The 16,953-nt window shown below is 36.4% G+C and overlaps 1 non-coding gene and 2 pseudogenes across 1 annotated transcript; all 3 read left to right on the forward strand.

Moving 5' to 3' along the window:
• Positions 1-862: 862 nt before the first annotated feature.
• On the forward strand, positions 863-3,195 carry LOC149161082 (origin of replication complex subunit 1-like; annotated as a pseudogene).
• Positions 923-1,003, forward strand: LOC149161083 (small nucleolar RNA snoR28). The gene has a single exon (XR_016262167.1). It is a non-coding gene; the product is annotated as a small nucleolar RNA snoR28 (small nucleolar RNA).
• A 6,711-nt stretch (positions 3,196-9,906) lies between the features above and the next one.
• Positions 9,907-16,953, forward strand: part of LOC149161084 (origin of replication complex subunit 1-like) — a 29,064-nt pseudogene continuing 22,017 nt past the window's right edge.

Below are 16,953 nucleotides of genomic sequence, written 5' to 3' on the forward strand. Positions count from 1 at the left end.
ATGAATTATGATTCTATTTGTGTATGATTTGTCTAATGTTTCTATTGTATTTGTATTTTCATTTACTATGAGAAAATTGATCATTCATGCACTATGGTACATGTATAGTAACTCTTTGTTATGCTTATTGTATATGTGATTTCATCTTATTTCTTATATTGTTAAAAATTAATATTTATATCAATTAATATTTTATGTCAACATCCTCATGTTGCACATCCTTCAAAATTTTGGGGTAGCATCTAGCTGCACAGGACTCTTGTCCTTGAACCCTTTGGTAACATGATATTTAAGGTAGTGTCTGACTACATAGGAACCTTGTCCTGTCACCTTGTAGTAATAAGATATTTAGAGTAGCATATGACAACACAGGAATATTGTCCTGTCCCATTGTCCTTGAACCTTGTGGTAACAACATATTTAGTTTGACTTGCATACAAACATGTCATTTGGGACTATTTTTAATGGAAGTCTTGAAAATTTTAGGTCTTTACAAATAGATAGAAGAGATTGGAATCTCTTAAATATGGCCTTTATCTTGTCTCATAACTCTATATTCATCAGTTATGTGGTTATGGAACTAGGGTCACTTTTAGCCTATTGATTCTTTACACTGTAGGTTTGATATCCAAAGCTTTTGTTGTCTCTTCAGGAAAAAGTTATGCCTATTTATTAAACCTTATTGAATTGCATTTGTTTAGAATGCAACCTATTTTCTCTCTTATTTCATCTGTAGCTATTGATTTTTATTATAAAGTTTCTTATTGGAGGATTTATTTTTGTTGTGAGTTCTATCCATTATTATTTTTCTTGTTACTCTTTAAATAAGTTTCTAGAAAAATGTTGAATCTTGTATGTGAAGATGGATTCCATCTTGAGACATTGTTATGTGAAGGGTCCCAAAGAATTTGAGAAAGCTATTGAGGGAGATGATGTATTCTTTTCCTGAGTATGAGTATGAGTATGATATTCATTGTCACACTTTCAAGCACTTGGTAGATGCAGATGATGAAAAAGAGGTTAAATTCACTGAACTATCTAGAATAGTCATTTTTGTTTTATTGTTGCATTGATGAACTGATAACATAGCTATGTTGATTTGTTATCATTAAGTAAAAGTTTGGTGATGTGAACTTAACTCTTGTTGTAAAGCAATAGAATGTTTCAGTTAGTGAGAATGATTGGGATTCTAGTGAGCATTCTGAGGATGATGAGGATGAAGTGCATGAATATAATCATGTCAAAAATAGATCCACAAACAAGAATCCATGTAGCTAAAAAGATCCTCTTTCTGCAAAGGTTGTGGTACAACCTATCCTCTAGCATTTTACTACATAGATATTATTTTCATTTTTATATAGTCTTGATGTTCTGTAAACATAAAATGTTACAGGGGGCATATTGTTTGACTAGAAAAAGTGAGCACAAAAAATATTCCAAATGTAAGACATCAGAGGAAGACTGGTCTTGACAAAGCAAAGGCAACTCTTAAGTTATTTTCCTCTCCTGGATCATTGTCTTGCAAAAACAAGTTTGTATGCTTGCTGGAAGAATCAATTTTCATTGCAGCTATGATGTTGAACTGTAACCATGAAGTGAATTTCTAGTAGATAATTTGTTTGCTTTATTATTCATTAGTAACTTGTTTCTTTTGTCACAAATAGAGAAATAGATGAGATAACTTGATTTGTCACAAGAGCACTAGCTACAGGCAACCAATGTCTAATTATGTGTCTTCATATACATGGAGTGCCAGGGACTAACAAGGCAAGTTTATCCACTATGAACAGATTGTAGTTTAATTTGTTCAAAGGTCTTAAAATCTAAAAATGAGGAATGGCTTTGGACTCCAAATATCCACTTCTAAAATATGCTTTCCTTCTTGTTTATCTATCCCTTGATATTTTGCTAATTTTATTGCAACAGATCATATAACTAGTCATGCTGATAGATATGGACCATGATGTTTAGACTGCAACTGTTCTTACAGTCATGAAGAATCTACAGGCTAAAGTTGATGTTGGAATTGTTCAGCCCTATCGATTTGTGGAGATCAATGGGTTGAAACTTGCCTAACCAGAGAATATCTACAAGATAATGTTCTTGTGTCTATATAAATATTTAATACCAAAATAAGGTTATATATATCTACATTCTCTCATTTTCTTAGTGATCTTCTTTTCTAGGTCCTTTATAAGGCATCGACTAGACATTGGGTAGGCTAGAAAAAAGTGCTTCATTTGTTAAATCAGTGCTTTTCATAATCAAAACACACAAGAAAATATAATAATCAACAGTGTGTTCTTCTTGTAGATGAATTTGACCTCCTTGTAACTCGAAATCAATCAGTAATACTTTTGTATTTTCCCTTCATATGTTTATGTAGATATAGAAGCAAACCAGAATAGGAAATTGAAAAATATGAAGAAACCTTTTGAATATGCAAACCATGGACACCCACATATTCATCTGAGATTATGAACTGCTTGCTATACATTGGAGATTAGGGATGGGATAACAACCTTTTAATGTCTTGTATATTGGCCTGTAGGTTCTATACAACATATTTGATTGGCCCACCAGAGCTTGGTCACGGTTGGTAGTTATAGGTAAACAATTATCTATTTATGATCTTTATTCCTAAGAAGAAACGAAGCCAAGTGATTATCTGATGTTTAGATTGCTCACACATCTTACATTTGGATTTAATAGGTATATCAAATACAATGGATCTACTAAAGAAGTTGCTTCCATGTATAGAAAGTCGCATGGGAATGCAAAGGTTGTGATTTGGCCCTTTTTCTCATTAGCAACTACAAGAAATAATTTCCAATCATCTTAATGGAATTGATGCATTTGAAAAAAATACTATTGAGTTTGCATCATGGAAGATATGTGGATTATGAAAAAGTTGCAAGAGCTTTGCCAGTATTTTGCAATGTCACATTAATTTATCTAATATAGAGGCGAGAAAGTGAAAAATGCATAGCATTTTATTGCAAAGGTGTCATAATTGTTGTCTTAATAAACCAAAATGATGGAAATAATGTATTATAGGTTGTAGCAGTGTCTGGGGATATTGGTCAAGCATTGGAGCAATGTAGACGTGCTACAAAACTTGTAGAGTTTAGACTAAAACAATCCACCTCTCTTGATAATGCCACGAATGAATCTAATGCTAAAATTAGCAGCTAACAATAAATATTAAGGCTTTATTTGCTTACCTTATTTCATTAACACAACTCACTTTACTTAAGAAACACAATAAAGCATGTTATGCCTACATCTTATTAATTTTTTTTTATGGAAAACAATCTTAGGTTATGATTAACACGGATCATTATAATGCCTCGGATACAGTTAAAATTTTGGTAGGTATGAAAGATGTTGAAGCTGCAATACATGAAATGTTCCAAGCTCCTCATATTCAAGTATATTGGTTCGCTTTTGTTAATAAATTTTGTATAATAATTAAATGTGTTGTAAACGTGTCAACTTTTCCAAATGCATTTTCTTATTTATAAGCATGAAATCAATGTTAATGCTTGGTTTATACTACTACCCATATGATGAGGAGATGCTCAAGACTAGCAATTTTTTTTTGGTAGTAATGATGTATGAAAAATGAAAAACAAGAATGTCAAAAACGACTTTTGAAAATGTTTCTTTAATGATCTACCAATGACCAGATTATTTTGGCACAATATTGTTTCCCCTTGTCTAGTTTAGAAACTAAAACCTTAACTACAACATGGATATTTTGTATTTTTGCAGCTTGCAATACCCATTTCTTTCCTTTACAGAAACAATGGATAGCAGTGCCATGATTGCAGGGACACAAATTTTTATGTTGGGTTAGTTGATCTTGTCGTTTTTTTCATCTTTTTCAACATCATACTGGCTATATAAATATAACTAAATATTTAGAAGGTTGTTAACAAGTAACACTCATTTTGCATGACATTAGATGTAATCTGAAAATATTTACACTATGTTAGACATCATAATTTATATCTAAAATTTTCACCTTGACTTAGTATTTGTAAGCTTGGTGCATGTCGGATACTTCTTTCTGAACCGGGATTGAGATGCCATTTGCAAAATTTACAACTCAACTTTCCAAGGCAATCAATGCTTTAATCCTTCTCTTACACAATGTTTAGAACTAGTGATTGTTGTAAATGTCACGTGTTCAATAAATTTCATTTATTTGCATTTCATTGGATGGGTATGGTGAATCTCATCTTTAAATTCACACCTCATACCTTAAGTGTCTATAAGTAAGCGCAAGCAACAATTGTTCTATAAAAATCTCAAAAGAATATCCAAATTATTATAGTTTTCAACAATTTAGGATTGAAGTAAATGCATGTTAAAGACATATTGTTTGCAAAGAAAGACTTATATATGTAAACAACGCAAAATAAGATGAATATTGTAAGTAATCAGTAATCAATAGCATAGGATTCTATAGTTTTTCTTGCAACATCTAAATGTCCACTCATGAAGAATCATTATGAATGCAAATATAAGCATGCATGCAACTAAGTCTCCAATTAGTTTCTATAGATAAGAGAGGCCATTTAATTAATGGACAATGTTATTCCATATTTTTTTAATACACATGGAGATTTCCTAAAATAAATAGGGAGAAACAATTACCATCATATGAATATGGCCATACTTTCCATCAAATTAACATAACTGCCTAACTTACTTTGGTGTTTGATTTCGGATTGTTGTGGGTGTATTGATTCCATGTTGCTACATTGGCTCAATTGAGTTGGAATGTTATACAAGTGGATGAATATTGTGGTGTTCAGGAAATTTGTAAAGATGATATGAAATTAAGGTTCCTTATTTAGGACTGGGAGGCAATTCTAAAATTTAAATTTAAGCATACAACTATGGGTTTGAATTCATTTGAAATCAGGCTCTATTGGATGGATGGAAAGTAATTGAACTTTTCTTTTTTGTCATGTCTTTTGGTAACAGTGACGATGTATCATTTGACTTGAAGGAGGAAAATGACCTTCCATGGGTATCAAAGTTCCATGGGCGATGATGTATATGTTTCCTTGAAGAAGGAATTGAAGAAAGAGGAGAACAATAACACTAGAGTGAAAAATGCAGAAAGAGAGAGAGATGAGAACCAGTCTAGTGATACCCTTAAAGCCAATATCTTGTATGAGACACACACATACAAAATGATGGTCAAGTTTTTAGAGTTGGTAAATTCACCTGCAATGCCTTGGAAACATATTGATAATGTTTTGAAGTGATGAAACAATATTTCACGTGTAAATTGTAGTCCAACCAATATTAAGTTGAAAACTCATATTGTAATACTTGACACTTCATATAATATAATTTATGTGGTTTAAATTATTTATAGTTGTACTAGTTATTATTTAGTATTGTGATTAACATATGTAACTTTGTATTTTCATATTAGATGAACATGCACATGGTATGGAATTGTTTTTAATTTAGTCGAAAAATCATATTAATTAATTTATGTTGATTAATAATGAGCACATAAATCAATCTAAAATTATTAAATTAGTAATTTATATTGATTAATCATGAACACAAATAAAATGAATATACAACGATTAAATTAGTCATTTATAATGATTATTAATGAAATTAAATTAAATGAATATAAACTACCAAATCAACCATTTATATAATGAATATGAAACTACCAAAAAAAGATAAATGGTTTTTGTAAATGATAAATTTGTGATTACAAATGACGACTAAAATTTACATATATGTGACTATTAGTAGCTAATTTACAGTATCATATAACACAACCAAAATTTAGTCATGTTTCTTTGGTTATTAATTAGTTTCAAATGATGACTAAAATTTGCATATATATGACTAATAGTAGCTAATTTATAGTATCTTATAACGTGACCAATATTTTGGTCATATTTCTTTAGTCATTAATTGGTTTTCTGGGGTGATCATGTAGTAGTATATTTTTTTGTGTATTTGGTCATTAATTGTGACAATTAATGACTAAATCAATGACTAATTTAATGATTAAATTTATGACTAAATATACTACCAGATGATAAAATTGAGACAACCAATTAATGATTAAGCTAAATATGACTAAAAGTTGGTCGCGTAATAAGATACTATAAATTAGCCACTAATGGTCATTTATATGCAAATTTTAGTTGTTTTTTTAATAACTAATTAGCCATTTTTTAGTATTATAGAGACCAAAAATAATGCAAAATTGGATGAAAAAATGGACGTAAATAATGGTGCAACATTTGACACATAAGTAGAGACAAAAAAAATGGTGCAAAAATGGGATGTAAATGGAGATGCAATGTTGAATGCAAAAAGTGATGCAAAACTTTTTGCAAAAACAAATGCAAAAGTGGATGTAAAAAATGGCTCAAAATTAAATGTAACATTAGACACAAAATGGGATGCAAAGGTGGACACAACACATGGCTTAACATAGAATGCAAATATAGATGCAAATTTTGATGCTAAAAGGATGTAAAATTGGATGCAATAAATGGTGTTAAAAACAATGCAAAATTGGATGCAACAAATAATGCAAAATGTGGTTTAAAATGGGATGCAAAAAGCAGAGACAAATCAAATGTAAAAGTTGAGGTAAAAAATGGTCCACAACCCCGGATGCGGGTGTCTTTAATGAAGCAAATGGCACGCCACATGTTAGACACGGGCTGCCATGTGAAGGGACGGCTCCTTCATTTCACCACGTCGTCGAGACTACAAGTGGGGGAAGGCACAAGGGACGTCTTAATGGAGAGGAGGGAGGCGATAGCACTTCAGCTGCGCGCATTCAATGCGGGTAAGTTCCGAGAGAATGGCAAAGAGGTTAAGGAGGAGGGAATGTTGGAAAGAGCGGTTCAGAATGTCGAGGACGAATCTCAGAGCGTTGGGTATCAACGCTGCTATTTGGTGGCTGAAAGCTCGGACGTGGTCCGCACCTTGCTTGATTTTCCTGGTTTTTGTTTTGGCTCAGTCGAGCTCTGGTTTGATTCATTCAAGGGACGACAAGTTCCAGGGAGGGAATGCAACAGCGACCTGGCCTCCTGGGCTTTGGAACAGGGCAAGAAATCTGAAGATCCCATGGCTCGGCTGCGAGAGAGACAGCCTTGCAGAAGAGGTTCAGGGCGTAGGAACTCCTCTCGCTCTCCTGCAGCAGATGCCCATCATCACTGCTGCTGCTGCTACTGCTACAGGAGAGCAGGAGCCACCCCAATTCCCTCTAGCCAGTTCATGGAAGTTGGAGGTTCTTCTGATGGAGTACCCATGCTCCCAGCATTTGGTTCAGTTATCTTCACCCTGGGTAGCTCCAGGGACAATGCAGGAATCAATGCACATGTTTCTGTGCTTTTCACCAAAATTCCGGAGAACAATGAGGATGGACCGTCACAAGCACCTGTTGAAATTCGCTCATTCATTGACAAGGGGAAACGCCCAATGGGGGAGCCATCGAATTCAGAGGAGAAGCCAGCCCCCTCCCGCGCTTGTAAAGAAGAGAAGCCAGCCTCCTCACAGGACCCCATGGCGATGTGGGAGGGAATTCCTGAAGGGCAAGGTTGGTGCAGAATACTGGAAGAAGCACCAGAGGATTAACGCGCAGCGGCTCTCTTTCGTAAGGCACTCCTTCGCACAGATTGGGTACGGGGTCTTGTTGGTCTATCGGCTTTCGTTCTTCATTTTGGTTTGTTTACTCTATGATCTGGGTCGTGGCTATGGTCATTATAGTCTTGTTAGGTTGGAGTCAGATGTCTGGTATTTGTCTAAAGATAGCGTATGGTCTTTGTCTGTTCTTGGTAACGCGCTGGGAGTCTAAGGTCCTTCGGGACAGTATGTTTTTTGTGGCTCGCCCCTGCGTGGGCAATTTTGTTGCTTCTCTGAATCATCACTGGGTTTTGAATGCTGAACTTACTTGGATTTGTAGCCCTGAGAGGCAAATGTTTGAAAAGGTTCAAGTCCCCCATGAAGCCACAGTTGGCCCTAGGCAGACAGTCTTTATGGATGTAAATTTTACCTGTATATATTAATATAAAGTAGATAGTATTACTGAGAAAAAAAAAAATGGTCCACAAAAAAATGCAAAAATGGGCACAAAAATGGATGCAAATTTTGGTGCTAAATCAAATTCAACATATGGTCCAAAGATAGCCACCAAAGCTAATGCAAAACTAGATGAAAAAATAGGTACAAAATTAGAAGCAAAAACTTGTGTAAGACTAGATGCAAAACTTGACATAAGGCTAGATGCAAAAACTAGCACAAAATGCATGCAAAAGAAAGGCAATAAATTGGATGTAAAATATGGTGTAAACTTGATGCAAATGATGGCACAAAAATAGAAGCAAAGAATGGCACAAAATAGGAAGCAAAAAACGATGAAAAATAGATGCAAAAAATGGCACAAAACTAGAAGCAAAACCTATCATAAAATCAGATGCAAATCTTGGTGTAAAATTTGACGCAAAAAATGATGCATAATCTAGTGTAAAAAAGGATACAAAATCTAGCGTTAAAAAGTATGCAAAATCAGGTGCAAAAAAGGACGCTTTAAAAAATGTACAATATAGCCATATTTAGCGTCAGGTTGCTGATCCCAATTGTAAAAAAAATGCACTAAAATATAACGCTAAATCCAATGCAAATTTCCTATTTTGTTGTAGTGTTAACTGTAAAGAAATAACAAAGCACATTGATATCCATTTCCATTTCACTAATAAGAAAAGACTAAGGAAGACAAAAACACATTGCCATCTATAAATCACATTTAATTGAGGATCATGTATTAGGGCTATCCAACAAATATTAAGTAATAACAGAGCACAAATTAATAAGGAAGAACGAAGATCATGTAGAGATTGATAAGGAAGAAAAAATCACATAGATATCCATTTGGATTTCAATTTCCACTAAGACTAATAAGTTATAACAAAGCAAGTATCTATCAATTTACATTTCACTCATAAACATAATAGTAAGGAAGAAGAAAGCACATAAGTATCATTTTCCATTTCATGTCAAAAATGAGGAGAGACAAGCGCAGAAGAAAGGCACTTAGGTAAAATTTTCCATTTCAGGTCACAAATGAGGAGAGGCAAAGGAAGAAGAATGCAATAACTATCCATAATTCCACACTAAATAAGAGAAAAGCACATAGCTATCCATTTCTATTTCACCAATGAGAAAATATTAAGAATGAACAAAGCACATTGATATCCATTTCCATTTCACTAATAAGAAAATACTAAGGAAGAGAAAAGCACATTTCCATCTATAAATTACATTTAATTGAGGAGCATGGATTAGGGTACAACAAGGCACATATCTATCCAATAGAGATTAAGTAATAATAGCACACAAATAAGGAAGAATAGAGATTATGTAGAGACTAATAAGGAAGAACAAATCACATAGCTATCCATTTGGATTTCAGTGTGAGCTGAGACTAATAAGTTAGAACAAAGCATGTATAAGCTATCAATTTCCATTTCACTCATAAACATAAGAAAAAGGTACATAGGTAGAATTTTCCATTTTATGTCACAAATGAGGAGAGACTAAGGAAGAAGAAAGCAGTAACTCTCCATTAATTCCACATTAAAGAAGATAAAAGCACATAGCTATCCATTTCCATTTCACTAATAAGCAAATACTAAGGAAGAGAAAAGTGCATTGCCATTTACAAATCGCATTTAATTGAGGAGCATGGATTAGGGTAAAGAAAAGAACATATATATCCAATAGAGATTAAGTAATATTAAGAGAACAAATAAGGAAGAACAAAGATTAAGTTGAGACTAATGAGGAAGAAGGGAAGAAAAACGAGGGTTTTGAATAGGGAGCGACGGGTGCGAGCTGGTAACAATGGAGGGGCAAGGAGGGGGGAGCTCCACTCCCTCCTACAGTCATGTAGTTACGAACAGAAGCAAGGAGGTTGGTTTGAATCGATTCAAGAAACCAATGGAGGCAGAAACGGAGAAGATAAGCACAAAAAAGTCGGAAAGCATCAAATCTCATGAACAGGAAGAGAATCACGAGGAAGTCAGAAGAGAGAAGAGAACAAGAGACAACAGTCAAAGAACTGAGCACAAGACTGTGACAGGACTCTGTAAACCCAAGTCAAACATTAAACCCTGGGTTGTCTTAAATGATCCAGCGCTACAGGTCCACAGGGATCACATGGCGACATACGTAGTTATATGCAAATTTATGGGAATATGGCCAACGGAGAAGGCTTTGCACACATGGATAAGAAACCACTGGAAACCAAAGGGAGAAATAAACCTTCATCTTGGGTCCAAGGGTTTCTTCAGTGGTTTTCACAAACCTAGAGGATAAAGACAGAGTGTTCGAAGGAGGACCATATTTCTTTGCTGCTGCAGGCCTCTACATGCGACCATGGGTGATGAATTTTGTCTGGAACGAGAAACATTCACATTGGTACCGGTATGGATAAGACTCTACTCCATACCTTTAGATTATTGGCTGCCAGAATCCTTAAAAGCCATAGGCAATAAATTAGGTCTTTTTTAAAAAATATCATATGTGACTCTGCGAGATAAATATACCTCCTTTGCCCGCATATGTGTAGAAATGGACCTATCGGGAGAACTTCCAGACGAAATCATTCTAGAAGTATATGATGAGAATAGGTGTGGGTGGTGGACTATGAACATGTCCCATTCAAATGTTGTAAATGTCATGAACACGGGCACCTCTTCAGAGACTGCCCACTCAATAAACTGGAGGACAATATGAAAACCAAGACAGGCAAAGATCCTGAAGGCTTTACCAAGGTGGGAGGCAAAGGGAGAGGAGGAAAAAAGTACTAAAAGAAAACTAACGAAGATAAGAAACCAAGTCATAACAGTTTCAAGACTTTAGAAGAAGAAGGTGGGAACAATGGAACGAACCAGGCACCGGAGGGTAATCATGCAGAGAAGGAAAAAGATGATAACATGGAGGACATACATGAGAACAACAAACTAAAGGAGGATTTGCCAAGCACTATGGAACTTGGCAGGGACCATGAGATGACCCCAAGTGAAGCTGGTACAGAGGACCACGAACTACAGGAGATTCTTGAGAGGGAGAATCTTGATCTAAAAAAAGTTCTTGGAGCAAGGGACCACCAAAGGTGTTGATTCTCTACCACAAGAAGAGTTTGACAGAGTGCAACAGCTCTTTCTCTGGAGATCTCAAGAAAAGGGTTCTGGAGTCAAAAGGAACCATGATAGCCAGGAAAATAGAGGGGTAAAACCGATGGAGGTAACATCAAGACACTCTTCCAAAAACCCAGGTAGGAAAAGAGGACGGAAGACATAGAATGAGCTGCTGACAGAGTGTGGTGTTAGTGCCTAAATCTACCTCAGGTTGAATGAAGGCGGGTCTAGGATAACATCAAACCACGCTTAACCTGGTAGCTAGCCCTACCAGGTCGGGAGAGGGCTCTCTCCTCGTCAATATCACTTAGAATATGGCAACTAGGGCTTGAGATGACTGAAAATTAATGCTGATTTTAGGCTAGGTATATTAGGTTAGAGGATTTTGTTTGATTTTGATGGTTGGTTGCTAGATCAAATGAGGAAGGCAGCTTTGGGTCTGGGAAATCAACTCAGATTTGCAGGAGTTTCTGTGGGGCGAGATAGGTAGGTGTTTTGGCACTTTGAATTGGGTGTGATGGTAAGTCTAAAGATTGGTGAGGAGTTGGAGAGGGCATGCAAATTTCATGAGTCCTCTTCAAACAGCAGAAAACATTAAAAACTAAATGTATCCTCAAGGCAGAGCATTGAATATCAATGGATTCCACCTAATTCTCTTGATTCATTTAGTTATGAAGAAAGAAATAGATGCTGGCACATATACACATAAGAGAAACACTAAATAACAAAGGAATAAACAATTCCAAGACACATTACCACAAGAATCCCACAAAATGTTGCAAAACCCTGGTTCATTTCCTTGCCAAACTGCAGAAGTGATTTACACTAAAGCTCAAAGCATCCACAAGAGTCCAACCTTCTGCCAAAGTCCAACCTTTACAAATGACTAAGAAAGTACATAATATAGGCATCAAACCACCTATGATAGCCATCAGGGGTCGAATCCATGAGTCAAGGAGCTGTCTCAACAACATCTAAACTAGAAACTAGAAAATAGGCAGTGGAACAGCTTGCCTCTAAAACTATGGAAACTGATTCATTCAACCTCAAACCACCTCTAACTGATGTATCTAGCCCCTCAAGTCATTTTTCATCAAATTTACATCATATTACATCATTTACCATCATAAATTTACTAAGGAAAAGAGAAAAAGTCAACGGATAGTCAAACTGGGCGAAATTATGAGTTTTTAGGCAAAATTGGCAAAAATTTGCCTGATGCGTAGTGCCTTGAGCCTGATGCGCAATGCCACTTCAAGGCTGAATTTGGAGGCCTTCCACTTCACCAAATCAGGCCCAAGATAGCTTGTTGGAAAGCTCTACCTGTCTACTTTCTAGGACAACTAGAATTTTTGGATTTGGAGTCCATTTGCCCCTTCAAAAATCATTTCTCCCAAGACTGGTTCCTATGGGTCCAAAAAGTGGCAGAGAGGGAAATTTTTAGGTATTTTTTGCCCTTCAGGTGACCCAAATCTCCTCCAAATCTTATGAAACTTTATGGGTTTCATTATTTTTCCATGAGGAATCCAAAAATGCAAGCCATTTTGCAAAATTCCTAGCCAACTCAATGTGCAGCACCGGTGGCGTTGTACATCAGCTGAAAATTCCTGTGTTTTGAATTACAAAATTGTGAAATGACAAAATTTTTCCAAAATCTCTTCAAATTTGGCAAGAGGCAAGCTTACTAATTGCTTTGCTGAGCCAATGAAGCTTCAACCAAAATTTTAAGTTTATCTTGTTGCTTTTTGGTTCTTAAGGCTCTCTTTAACTTAGCTTTTAGGCTGCTTATCCTTGTCTTGCAAATTTTATTCCGAGCTAAGTAATGATAAGCCATGTGGCACAGCAATTTATTCTCTTTGTTAGCTTTATCAAGCAGCTTCTCAAGGTGGATATTCACCCTTTCCAACCATGATTCTCGGTCTGCCTCAATTTCTTTCTCAAGAGATGTCATCTTGATTTTTCTTCTTTTTGCCACTTGCCTATTTTCTCTAATTGTTTGCAGCTCCATAATAGCTTGTTTGTCCTCCAATTTCTTTTTCTCTTGCTCAAGAAAGTTAATGATCCATTTGGCCCTCTCAAGGTCAAGTGATAAGGCTTGGAGCTCAGCCTCCTTCTCTTTGATGATCATATCCTTAAGTTTTGAGCTTTGAGAGCCCAAATCAGTGTCATCTTCCTCAACCAAAACAAATTCCCTATCTTGCCCTTCAGTAGGGCCTTCTTCATGCACCTGTTGCTTTCCTTTGTCCTTGCCCTGTACCTATTCAGCTGAAGAAGAAGGCAAAGCCCCTTTCACCCCCGGTGAAGATAGCATTTGCCTGTGGTTCGGTGAAGAAAACGAGACCCCTTCCACCCCTGGTGGAGATAGTACTCATTTGGCAGCTGCAAAAAGCATCCTAGTGCCTCTTTCATAAGTTACAAACATAGGAATATGAGCCTCTTCAGTTTTGCTTTCAGGCTCTTTTTGTTGCCCGGAAGGTTCACCTTCCTCTTGAGGATCTGCAAATATTTGAGGCCCCTTGAAGCTTTCATGGGCAATGAAAGTTTCCCATGACACTCCTAACTGAGTGAGCTGATGCAAAACAATAATTTTGATGACAGCAAAATGATAAATACTATTGAGCTGCTATGGGTATGGTTTTCTTTTTGCAATCACAGTCATCCTCTCTATGTTTTTACATATGAAATATGGAATACTCATCATTCTAACCCTGGTGAAATGCATAAGTAATCTGATATGGTAGGCATAGAGTTTGGAGAACCTACCCTCACATGTGAAGTATTTGATGACAAGTTTCATGAGTGGAACATACCGGTCCTCCAAGAACTTGAAAGGAAACACCCTGCTAAGTTTACCATGATATTTGGCCTTGATATATGGTTTATAATGTTGCTTGCTGATATTCTACCTTTTGTTCCACTTTTCCCCTACATCTGGTATTCTAGTAGCTTCTGTAATAATAGCTGGTGAAAGAGTGAAATTGATCCCAGCAAGGTGCACCACATTATTCTCCATGTTTATGACAAACTGCCTTGCTAACTCATGATGGTATTTAACCCTCTCAACCATCTCATAAAATTCAAAGAAACACTGATATCTGAAACATGTGTTAGCAAGGGGGCAAGCAAGGAGTTCAGTCATGCTAATAGGTTCCACTCTAATAATTTTTCAACCCTTGTGAGGTCTCCTATGTTGTACATTTCTTTCCCTTGAGCTGTCACTAAGTGTTCTTCTTCATAACTTGATTCATTGTTTCTTGTCATGGTGCTTGTCTTAGGGAAGTGATGTGATGATGATATGGTGGAAAATGATAATGGATGAGGACAAGGAAGATGAGTATGAAGAGATTTTACAAATGTGAAATGGAGTTGGGAAATGAAGGGAGAGGTTTTGGAAATTAGGGTTTTATGAAGGGACTTAGGGTTTGATGAAGGGAATGAGTTTTCTTAGGGGAGTGGGATAGGGAAAATGGAATTAATGGATTGATTTAGGGCAATGAAGTATAGAAAAGGGGAAAAAGATGATGATTTTGCTATGGAGTGAAAGTTTTGCAATGAAATGGAAATTTATGAAGACAAGCTAGGGTTTGATTTTCAAGATGCAAAACTCATGAAGAAAACATGTAGAAGACCAAATTCAGCTCAAGACCAATGAGAACTTACTTGTAGGAGAGAAATGCAGTGTTTTTGAGAGTTTTGGGTGATTTGGAATGGTTTTGGCACTTTCTTGGTTGATGCGCAGTGCACTGGGCCCAATGCGCAGTGCCCTCCTGATGCGCAGCGCCCGTGTAATTTAACACTAGCTGAAACCCGTTGATGCGTAGCGCCAGTCTGATGCGCAGCGCCAAGCCTCTGATGCGCATCGCCAAGCAGACTTGCTAAAAAAACAGGGTTTTAACCTTCCTTTGCTCAATTTGCCTCCAAAATCGCGATTTTATCTCTTCAAGGATGTCTTGCACAATGAAATAGATGAATAGCATAATTTCACTTTATATATGGATGCCTTTTAATTTTTCCTTATCTCAAACCCACTTTTATAAAGTCATAGTCACTTTTGCTCAAAAACTCTATTTTTCATTTGAAGTGTGACTTTTCTTGATTAATTGATGGACTGATGGATTGATGCTTTTGTTTTTTACAGTGGCTGGAGTTGGCAAGGTGACCAAGGGCAGCTGCTGAACTTATTACATATAGAAAACACTTGAAATTACATGAAATTTGTACATAAAACAAAAAACTCCGTTTTCGCCTCAAAACAGAGTTTTGAGGTAAAAACCATTTATTGAGCATATCATCAGTGAATTTATGATTCTATGAACTTATAAAACCTCCTCATGTGCTTGTTGACCTTTTATTGAGTTTTGGATGACTATGATGACAAACCCTAGACCTAGTGAGACAAAAACCCTAAAACTGATCTTTATGAATGAAATGAAACTAGTTGAGAGTAAATGACCTAAAAAATGTGAAAACAGGCCAGCAGGTGAATGTCATGAGGGAAATTGACATGAACAACTACCATCAGTTGATCCATGACCTAATGGAATGCAATTGATCGGATGGGACACCTAATATGCATGCAAAAAGAGAAATTTTGATCATTGATGGAGGGATGAAGATACCAACACTAACATTAGGTCATTTTTTAAAAATATCATATGCGACTCTGCGAGGTAAATATACCTCCTTTGCCCGCATATGTGTAGAAATGGACCTATCGGGAGCACTTCCAGACGAAATCATTCTAGAAGTATACGATGAAGAATGGGTGCTGGCAGTGGACTATGAACATGTCTCATTTAGATGTTGTAAATGTCATGAACACGGGCACCTCTTCAGAGACTGCCCACTAAACAAACTGGAGGACAATATGAAAACCAACACAAGCAAAGATCCTGAAGGCTTTACCAAGGTGGGAGGCAAAGGGAAAGGAGGAAAAAAGTACCAAAAGAAAACTAACGAGGATAAGAAACCAAGTCATAACAGTTTCAAGACTTTAGAAGAAGAAGGTGGGAACAATGGAACGAACCAGGCACCAGAGGATAATCCTGTAGAGAAGGAAAAAGATGATAGCATGGAGGACATACATGAGAACAACAAACTAAAGGAGGATTTGCCAAGCACTATGGAACTTGGCAGGGACCATGAGATGACCCCAAGTGAAGTTGGTACGGAGGACCACGAACTACAGGAGATTCTTGAGAGGGAGAATCTTGATCTAGAAAAGTTCCTGGAGCAGGGAACCACCAAAGGTGTTGATTCTCTACCACAAGAGGAGTTTGACAGAGTGCAACAACTCTTCCTCTGGAGATCTCAAGCAAAGGGTTCTGGAGTCAAAAGGAACCATGATAGCCAGGAAAATAGAGGGGTAAAACCAATGGAGGTAACATCAAGACACTCTTCCAAGAACCCAGGCAGGAAAAGAGGAAGGAAGAGATAGAATGAGCTATTGACAAAGTGTGGGAAACTCATGATTAACTCAGGCAAGATGAAAGATCTTACTAGTTACTCATTTACAAACCTTTCATAATGAAGCTCACAACCTGGAACATTAAGGGTCTAGGAAGTAAAATAAAACAAAGGAATCTCAGCAATAGAATAAAAGAAGAAAAACCAATATGGTGTTTATACAAGAAACAAAATGTTCAATAGACAAAATCAGAAAGATACATAGAAAATGGCTTATTAAGTACGAGTATCTAGAAGTTAAAGCAAACAACATAGCAGGAGGGATTATCACTCTTTGGAATCC

Source organism: Pinus tabuliformis, chromosome 5_2 (assembly GCF_031772625.1).
Source record: "Pinus tabuliformis cultivar Carrire ecotype Pingquan chromosome 5_2, CPIR1, whole genome shotgun sequence".
NCBI lineage: Eukaryota > Viridiplantae > Streptophyta > Pinopsida > Pinales > Pinaceae > Pinus > Pinus tabuliformis.